This window comes from Zosterops lateralis (assembly GCF_965231275.1).
Source record: "Zosterops lateralis genome assembly, chromosome: 2".
NCBI classification, from domain to species: domain Eukaryota; kingdom Metazoa; phylum Chordata; class Aves; order Passeriformes; family Zosteropidae; genus Zosterops; species Zosterops lateralis.
The window spans coordinates 80,733,129-80,742,242 of record NC_139763.1 but is presented as its reverse complement, the minus strand read 5'-3'; the positions used below and the strand labels follow the sequence as shown (position 1 = coordinate 80,742,242).

The following is a 9,114-nucleotide window of genomic DNA, read 5'->3' as shown; positions in this document are numbered from 1 at the left end:
TAACAACTGGTAAAGTATGATGATCTACCTAAATTCCTGTGATTTTCAGTGAAGGTTGTTTATTTCCCTCTCTTTCAAATTGTCACCTGGTGTTGTCCTGCTTAGTGCTGTGTTAATCAGGGGTACTTCTTCCCTGACCCTTTTTGCTCAAAAAGCCCGCGTCAGCTAAAGGATACTTGCGAAGAAGCGCAGCACCTTCACCACAAATAGAGGTGTAAGTGCATGAACCTGGAATTACCATAGCTCAAGAAACATGTCTTCATGTCTATAAGCAGTACAGCTGCACTCTTTTGGGTCTTCCTATGTAAATAAACGTTTGATTTGTGATACCTCTTGGGATACTTGACCACTTCTTTGGATTTCTACATGCCCCACATTGATCTGACTGTGAAGGATGTTACTTGGCATCATAAAGAATTTGTGACAAATGGCGTGATATTTGGATCTACTGCTTGTAGTCACTAATAGAAGTTTGTCCTGCTGCTGGGTTTTTTCCCTCTGTTAGCTAGAGGGAGAATCATAACCTTAACATTATTTAATTGGAGGCCTTTTGAGTTAATTAATTTAACTCTTCACTGCTTTTGATCGCATGGTTTTATGAGTAATTTTAATTGATCTGATTTGTATGGAAATGTAATCTAACATTAATTCAACAAGATGGATTCAAATCAGTGGTCAACCCAGCTGTTCAATCAAGGATATTGCTCAGTGCTATTTATTGGGTTTAATTTGAAGATCATGGCCACCCCAGAAACAAAAAAGGAAAAGCAGCTACTGGTGCTGAAATCCTGTAATTGTAGGCAATTCCAATCTTAGCTTGGAATTGTACTGGCCACAGCAAATAAATACGGCTTTCTTTCCTTTCCGCTGAGTTTTACAAATACAAATAGAAATATGGAAAGGCAAAGGGGAGCACTTAACCTGTGAATTTCAGTCCAGTCGGATTTAAGCAAACCACCCATTTATTCTTAGATTAATGGCTTGCAGGCAGACTCTATCAGTTGTGGACTGTATTGTATTAATTTGCAACTGCAAGAGTTAATGCTAGTAATTGCTTTTTCTCTATAGAGAGAGCCTGTAGTAGATTGCTTTTACATGGCAATCTGTGATTGATAGATCAGGGAAAACAGGACCAAAGAAGGTTACTGCCTCCCAACAACTTCCCTCTTCAAATTAAAATAATTTGCAATTTGTAGGATGCCTTGTCACACGTGCTTCAGGAATGAAGCAGTAAACACACTAGGCTGCATTCCCTTAAAGCAGTGAACCTCTTACTGCCTTTCTTTCACCAAACCAAACAAGTCGTGTTGTTGGGAGTCCATTGAAAACAAGTGTGCTGGTGAAACAGTCCCCAGACCCCTTCAGCAAACTTCCTGTACGGTCAGGCAGCGGACCTGATGAAAGAGCCTGTTTGTGAACCTTTGGATTCCTTCCATTGATTTGTAAATCCACTTTATTAAAGTACTGCCGAAGCTAGTGAAATGAGCAGCCGGGGGCTCCCATCAAGTTCCTAACAAATATCTGATGCAGCTTGGATCACTGGTACTGGCACATGCTTTTGAAATTGTTTTTTTTTCTGCTGTGTTGGATTGTTTCGAGACTGGGGGAGTAGAGACGTAAGAGGAAAAATGCAGTCTCCATCAGCCACACATTACATGGCTGCTTTATTTTTCAATGCTGCTAAAACTCTTCTTATTTAATATCGATCATACCAAGGAGCCAGCAAAGTACAGTGTTAATTGGGTCCACTGGAATTCTTGTCCCCTGGGAGAGAGAGCTTCCTAGGCAGGGAGGGCGGAGGGAAGGAGGGAGGGAGGGAGAGAAGGAGGGAGGCAGGCAGGGAGGAGGGGACCCACTGTGCGCAGCATAAAATGTAAGTGCACTAGACATCAAGGCTTCTGCTTGCATCGCTGGGAAGCAGTCGCGACGGTTCCCACCCGCCCCCCTTTCAGAAATTAGCCAACTATTTTTTTTTCCTTTTTTTAGTCTGGTAGTTGTTCTTGAATTAACAGCTTCTTTCTTTCATTTTTCTTTGCTTTTTCTTTTTTTCCCCCTCATTTGCGGGGGGCTTTTTTTAATTTGAATTGTTTTCCTCTCCTTTCTGCAAAGCTGCAAAAGCTCTGCTTTGAAAACTGCTGCCCCAGAGTGCAGTTGCTTAGCTGTCCTGTCAGCATTGTTCTAATGCTCATTCCATATGTATGTCACATAGGAGCAGTACCCTCCTCCTCTCCCTTCCCCCCATCCATGCATTTGATTTTTTCCCCTAAAGACTGATTTTTTTGTTTTTGTATATTTTTCCGAAGGAGCTTGCAAACAGGGAAATTCAAACTGAACGTTTCTGTGCTGTGGTTACTTATATAGCCAAGACCACATTTCTCTTAGAAAAAGTGTTTGCTCTGTTCCTTCTTTTCCCTACTCCCTCTTTTTCTTCCCTATAAGCACAAAGGCTTTAAAAACTAAGATCTATAGTTCCTTTTGCCTTTTTTTTTTTTTTTTTTTTGCGTTACCGTGACAGCATGTATCTCTGTTGCTGAAGAATGAAGCAGGCAGGCTGGAGGTTTTTTATGTTCAGTGCTTTTGGGACCACTAAAAAGAAGTCTGCAGAGAAATACGTACAGCAGCTGTGCCAACTGAGTTTCTCATGACTGTTATCTGTCACTTATTCTGACTAAAAGGTAAGGGGTTCTTTAGTATTTTTGTTAAAGTCTTTGTGCATTGTTTGTGTGGTGTCATTTGACATGTGCAACTCCGTGGCTCAGGAGGGAGGTGGGTTGTGAAGATTTCTGTGTTAAGGTATTATAGGTCACCCAAGCAAAGCTCTTTGCATCCAGAGGAGAAGAAAAAGATCTTGTTTCTTGGAATTGTTTCCCTTTTCATCTCAAATGGTTCCTCCAGCTTAGCTTGCTACTGATTGAGACATAAAGCTGGGGCATTATCGCTGCTGCCTATCTTTTCTGGTGCTCTTTCTCTACCTAGGGAGCACACGCACCCAGTTGCTGTGTGCGTGCGCAGATGTGGGGTAAGGCATAGCCCCGGTGCATGGCAAATACTTGGCAGCATGCACATTCTCCTCTCTTACTGTAACTAAATGTCTTCAAGCACCCTTCACAAGGTAAGAATGCCTGAGTTCAGCACACTGCAGCTTATGCCTGTTTAAAATTATTACTTGGATTACAGTGCATACTGTGGAAAGTTATTAGTTTCCACAGAGACCAGTTTAATTGGGGGGTATGTGTGCAGCGGTTCTGTTTTGTGCTTTCCATACGCTGCTTGTGGGGGAGTATGAAATGTTATTTTCTTCTTAATTCTTGGGAATGGTGAAGTTTACACTGTCTGTTAGGCATAGCAAATGAAGTTATAGCTGAAATCGATTAAAGCTGTGGAGAAGCATAGCCTTACAAGGCTCTTCAACTTAGCCTGAGAGTCAGAAGATACTTTAGTAAAATATTTTTTTGCTCTGCATTGAAATATGCAGAATTGTAAGCAGGAAGGCATCTTCACCAAGCAGAATTAGCAGCGAATGATGCCTGGACTGGATCATTATGTCATTTATGTGTTAGAAACCTGTTTAATCCACAACCTCGGTGCACACTGCTTTTTTGTGTGTGTGTGTGCTGGATACATCTTTCAACAGCCTCTTAGTTCAAGAGGGCATTGTTGTATAAAATGTGTTAATGTGTTTCTGCTTTGCAGGCAGGCAGAAGTGCTCTCTGTAACTGTCCCCTTAGCTGTGACACAGCCCGTTTGGCATTTTGGAAAGGGCTGATTTTAGGGCTTGCATTGCTTTCTGTCACAGTTATTTGTGTTCTTACTTCTTAGCTGTTAGTTGTCTGCGTGCAAAATGCATCTTAAGGGTGCTCATTTCTCATGCTTTGCAGTCATAAAGTGGCAGGGACAGTTGAGCAACCTGCTTTAGTGGTGTCGCTTTAGCAGGAATGTTGCATTGCTTCTTTGAATAACCAGGAATGCCACCAAATATGTAATTACTTCAAAAACAGTCTAAAAATACAAAGTGTGAAGGAAGAGAGAAAAGTCCTGTCTTGCAGGCATTCATTTCTTTCTGTACTCTGACTGTTTATGTTATTACAAAATCAGGTATTTGCTAACACATGCTCTGTGACTCTTATTTTCCCATTATTGTTGCTTTATTTCAGCACTGAAAAAACATTCATTTAGATAACAGGTTTTCATCGATATCCTTTTTATAATACAGAAACCAGCATAAGAAGCAGTAATAAGTTAAATTGGCATCTGCTAATTATGCTGAATACAGATTGTGAGCTCTTCAAGTCGTCCCTTGCCTTAATGCTGTTAGCATATTTTAGCACTGGCAACCGAAGGAAAGAAACTGGAATGTTCCTGCTCGGGGTTTTTTAGGAAAAAAAAAAAATTAAAAAAATAAAAAGACTTGTGAAGAAGTGTGAAGTTTGGGGGGGGTTTAATGTTTCTGTGCTGGTTGTGAACAGAACATCATACACAGTTTGGTAGCTCCTGGCAGAATTGTGATCCCTGAGAAAAATGACCTGGTTGATGATCACTAGAATTAAATTTGACCCTTGGAGACAAAACCATTGTTGTCTGATACAAAACTTACTCTTAGGGCAGGGAGAAGCTTTAGAGTTTTCTTATCACCAAGTACCTGATTCTTACAGATCTCTAAGAGAGACGGTTAAAAATACAACTCTTCTGAACTTAGTTGTGGTTCTTCATACTCTATGGCAATTTTGCTCGCATCGTCTCAAAACTGGAAGTGTTGGGGGTCTGTGGAGAGGCAGCAGAGCTGTGCTTGTGCCCAGAGGTGCCCAGGCGTGCTCAGCAGTGTCTGTGCAGCAGCCCTGCTGTCCGGCCGGGGCAGGACACACAGAGTCAGCCGCTAGAGGGGAGCCGAGAGCCGCCGATCCCCCTGCCTGGCGCCGCCGGGGGAGCCCCGGGAGCCACCTCTGTCCGCCCCGGGCATGGACACAGCCCCTGGTGCCGCCAGCATCCTGCGGCGCTGCTGGGGATGTCTCAGTGTGCGCTGAGACAGGTGCTCCCCCCAAGGAGCATCCCGCTGCCGTGGTGGGCGGTGTCGTGAGACAGGTGTAGATGGAGCAGAAAGGTGCCCACGCTTGGTCTGCGCTGGGGTTTCTGCCTGTGGAGCTGCCCCGGCCTCTGTGCCCGGCCTGCCTCTCGCCTGGCCCAGCCCGCAGGAGAGGAGACTGCAGAGATCTCTTTGTGGTCTTCAGCAGAGGGGCAGGCACTGATCCCTTCCTTCTCTCTTGGGATCAGTGTGTCAGGAGACGAGGGAATGGCCTGAAGTTGTGTCAGGGGAGGTTTAGGTTGGGTATCAGGAAAATGTTCCTCACCCAGAGGGTGTTTGGGCACTGAGCAGGCTCCCCAGGGCAGTGGTCACAGCACAGCCTGGCAGAGCTCAAGGAGCATTTGGACAATGCTCTCAGGCACATGGTGTGACTCTTGGAGTGTCCTGTGCAGGGCCAGGAGCTGCACTTTGATGATCCTTGTGTGTCCCTTCCAACTCAGCATATCCTGTGATTTTTACCAATAATGAAGATTTGGCACATAGGTTTACCATCAGCTGTTTCATCTTTCTCTAGAGAAGTGGTATCTTGAATTTCAAGGGCTGCTCTGGGTGGTGGGGATGGGCACAGTGGGAAATGTCCTGTGTGTGGATGCAGGGCTGAGCAGAGATAGGAGAGCTCCCAACCAATGAGTTCTCCAGGTCAAGGTGAGGTTGCCTAAGGATGGATGGGCACTGCAGAAACTGCATGCTTTGGATGTTGGTGTGTTATGGGAGTGCTGTAAGTCTTGTCTTCATGTGAGCCTAATTTTGCTAAAAGTGGTGTCAGAGTCTTCTTAATAAGACATTATGATTTTGACTCCAGTTTTGGGTTTTCTTACTCTCTTATGTGCATGTGTAAAATGTAAAGAATATTTAATGAGTGAATACTTCAAATGCTTCCAAATTAATTAAAAACAGTTCCACATCTGGAATAAATCCAGTACCTTTCATGGATGGCTTCAACTTCATAGTCTTTCCCTCTTGTGAGAAGCCCTGTGAATATTCCTGTGTGGATGCTTGTGAAAACTGGAGTGGCAGAATCCAGGCTTATTTTACAAAGGAGAGAGATCTGAAACCCACAGAGATCAGTAGAATATTGGCCTTTATTCCAGCAGACTTTGGATAAGACCTAATAATATTATATGATTATATGATAGGCCTGTGCACGGTCAAGTTTTCTCAGGGTACCTTGTCTTGATGGTAACTGCAAATCTTAATTAAAATTTGTTGTTTCTTGGGGTTTAACTACTGTTTAAATTCACACAGGTTTCAGAGGGGCTTGAATTAGGCACCATAAACAAAAAAATAGTGTTTTTATAATAAGCTTTTTTTTTTTTTCTTCTGCCCTCTTTGTCCCCAGAAGTAAATAAAATGATCAGATTTTTCTCTGTGAGAATGTTGTGATTTAAACTGACACAACTAAGTGACCTAAAGATAGGCTTATTGCATAGATAAAAATGCAGGGTTGGGTTGTTTGAACTGCATTAGCATCAGAATAAGACATGGCAGGGCAAGTTGGCTGAGGTACCCATGCAGAACTGGGGAGGGTTGTTCTTTGGAAAGCTTCTGAGCTGGGAATTCTTTTCTGAGCCATAAATAAATAAATCTGTGTCCTGAACAGTTAATGAATACAGGAGTCTGGGCAACTTTAAGCTCTTTGGGATATTTAAGAAACCCACATTGTGCTTTTGTTAGTATTGTTGATTTAAATTTTTTCCCCTAATATTTCCATTTTAAGTTTTTTGTTTGTTTGTTTGTTTTTTAACTTGTTTTATTTATGCTGGAAGATGTTGTTGATGTTTTTGCCAGCACTTTTCTGTAACTCCCACAGCAGTTTTGTTGTATGCTGCACCAAAATATCCTGCCCCCAAAACTTTTGGTTCTTGAGCTACAGATGGAGATTGCAGTTTTGTGGTTCAAGTGCCTTGTCTTTGGAGTTGTCCTCTGGCTGCTTCTGCTGGATCCTCTGGGGATGCCAAGAAAATTATCTTGCAGGGATCCTACTGTGATTGCATATACAGCTTTTCCAGGGGAATGAACTCAGTGTGTTTTGCAGACCAAAACTAATTAAACTTCATGACATCCATGAGATAAGCATACACCACAATAAGTAAACTAAAACAGGAAGAGGTGAAGAGCTCAACTTTCCCATGGCAGTGAACAGTGACATTCCCACTGAACCAAGTTATAGGTGCTATGTACCTCTGAAAATGAAGGTGCTGTTGACTTGGCTAGGAGACCTACCATTTTTGCACTGGATTTTGTGGAGGTAGTTAATATTTCAAGTTTTGCATCTAGCACCTGCCTATTAAAGATTGATTTAATTCAAATTGCCTTAGCATTTCCTTGCTACTGAGTTCTTGGCGAGTCTGCATAAGCAGTATCATCTTGGGAAGTTACTGAAATGTCCTCATGCCCTTCCAGAATTTTTTTTAATTCAGAATGTTTTGAATTAACCAGCCTTGATTGGAATTGTAACTCTTTGCATTAAGTAGAAAGTGCCTGAGAAAGGTTCACCAGCTCTCACAACAGTGACATATTGTTGCCATTACTGGGTTTTGACTTCATTGATGTCGTATTTCCAGGTATTCCATTTTTGATGTGGCTTTTGAGAGAGCTGTCATACTCTTGGCATTACTGCTGTCATGGCTATTGGTCATAGGCAAAATAAAAAACTGGCGCTGGTGAAGTGGATGAGCTGACAATACAGTAAAATGGAATAGGAATGAGAAAGTTCACTCACTTAAATGCTTTGAGTGCACAGCTGCTTCAAGTACAAGAGTACAAGGCGTTGCCTTTAGAAAATAAAGGGTTTAGCCAGTGTGTTAATCAGATAATTATGGTGCTATAAGCCAGATTTGCAGGTATACTGATACAATGCAGAAGTTCCCATTAGGACATGCTGTACAACTGGGATGCCCTGACAGAGTAGTGAGAGAAAGCTATAGCCCTAACTTGTACAGCCTTTTAAGAAAGCATTTTAGACATAGGAACCAGTTAAAAGGTTAATTTTTGTGGTATGCGAAAGTGAGCTTGAGAAGATAAAGCATCAGACAAAGCAATGAGGTGTTCTGGGACATGAAGCTGTTCCAGGTGGAAAAATGCGAATCCCTACGCAATCTCGAAGGAGGGGATGTATAAAAAAAGTGACAGAACATACTGAAGATGTGGAAGTTCTTTAAGTGATACAAGACCACCCCCCCCCCCCCCCCGCCAAAAACAGTGTGAGTGGAAAGAGCAGGGGAGATGAGTTGCCTTTAGATCTTACAGAGATGACAAGGGTTGCACTGGGAAAGGATTAAAGTTTGGGAAAACTGAAGAGATAAGGCCTAAAACAGGAGGGAGCATAAAGGTGCTGGTGGAACCTCTTTTACCAAACCAGCATCCCTGAAAGCATCCAGGATAGTGACAGAGTTTTGTTACTGTGTGCGTTGTCAGTCAGTCATAGAAAAAAATGAACCAAAAAGGAATGTAAAGGTCACGCAGAAAGACTGCAGGGGCATCTGAAGAAGCAGGGATGTTGAGGTATGTGCTCCTATAAACTGCCACACATACTGGCAGAGAGGAATACCAAAGTTTATCCTCAGCATGACAGAGTGGTTGAACCCATCAGAACTGCTTTATAATCAGTGGTTGTTGGGGGGAATAAGCTGCCACTAAAATCAGGAGAATAAATGAATGCTTTCTGAAATTGAGCTGAAAACCCAGGTGTTTGGCATGTTACTCTAAGTACTAACACCAAAAAGCAGGAGTTAATTTTTCTTGGCTTCCTTACTGTAGCCTGCCTTCCTATGAAACATCCCAGAGCATGAGCTGTTGATATTGGAGCATGAGTATAAATTTTAAAATTAATTTTAATAATGGGGGCGTGAGTCAATATGCAGTAGTGTTTGGTGCTGAAGTGGATTTCAGACCAACGGGGTCCAGAGAAGAATGCAGTTTCAGTATTTCTCCCATTGCACATTTCAGTTTGCTGAGAACTTGGAGCAAAGAGCAGCATCTTTGCTTTAATTGTTACTGGTTATGCAGTTTAATTAGTGCTCATCATTACTGAA

General features: G+C 42.5%; 1 protein-coding gene across 7 annotated transcripts in view; it reads left to right on the top strand.

The window, feature by feature from the left end:
- The first annotated feature begins 1,621 nt into the window (after nucleotides 1-1,621).
- The window catches only part of FAT3 (FAT atypical cadherin 3), a 333,029-nt gene continuing 325,536 nt past the window's right edge, over nucleotides 1,622-9,114 (top strand). For all 7 annotated transcript variants that reach the window (XR_014589261.1, XM_083854350.1, XM_083854348.1 and 4 more), the window contains exon 1: nucleotides 1,622-2,675. The gene's annotated coding sequence lies outside the window, so the exon portion shown is untranslated. The remainder of the gene's footprint in view (nucleotides 2,676-9,114) is intronic.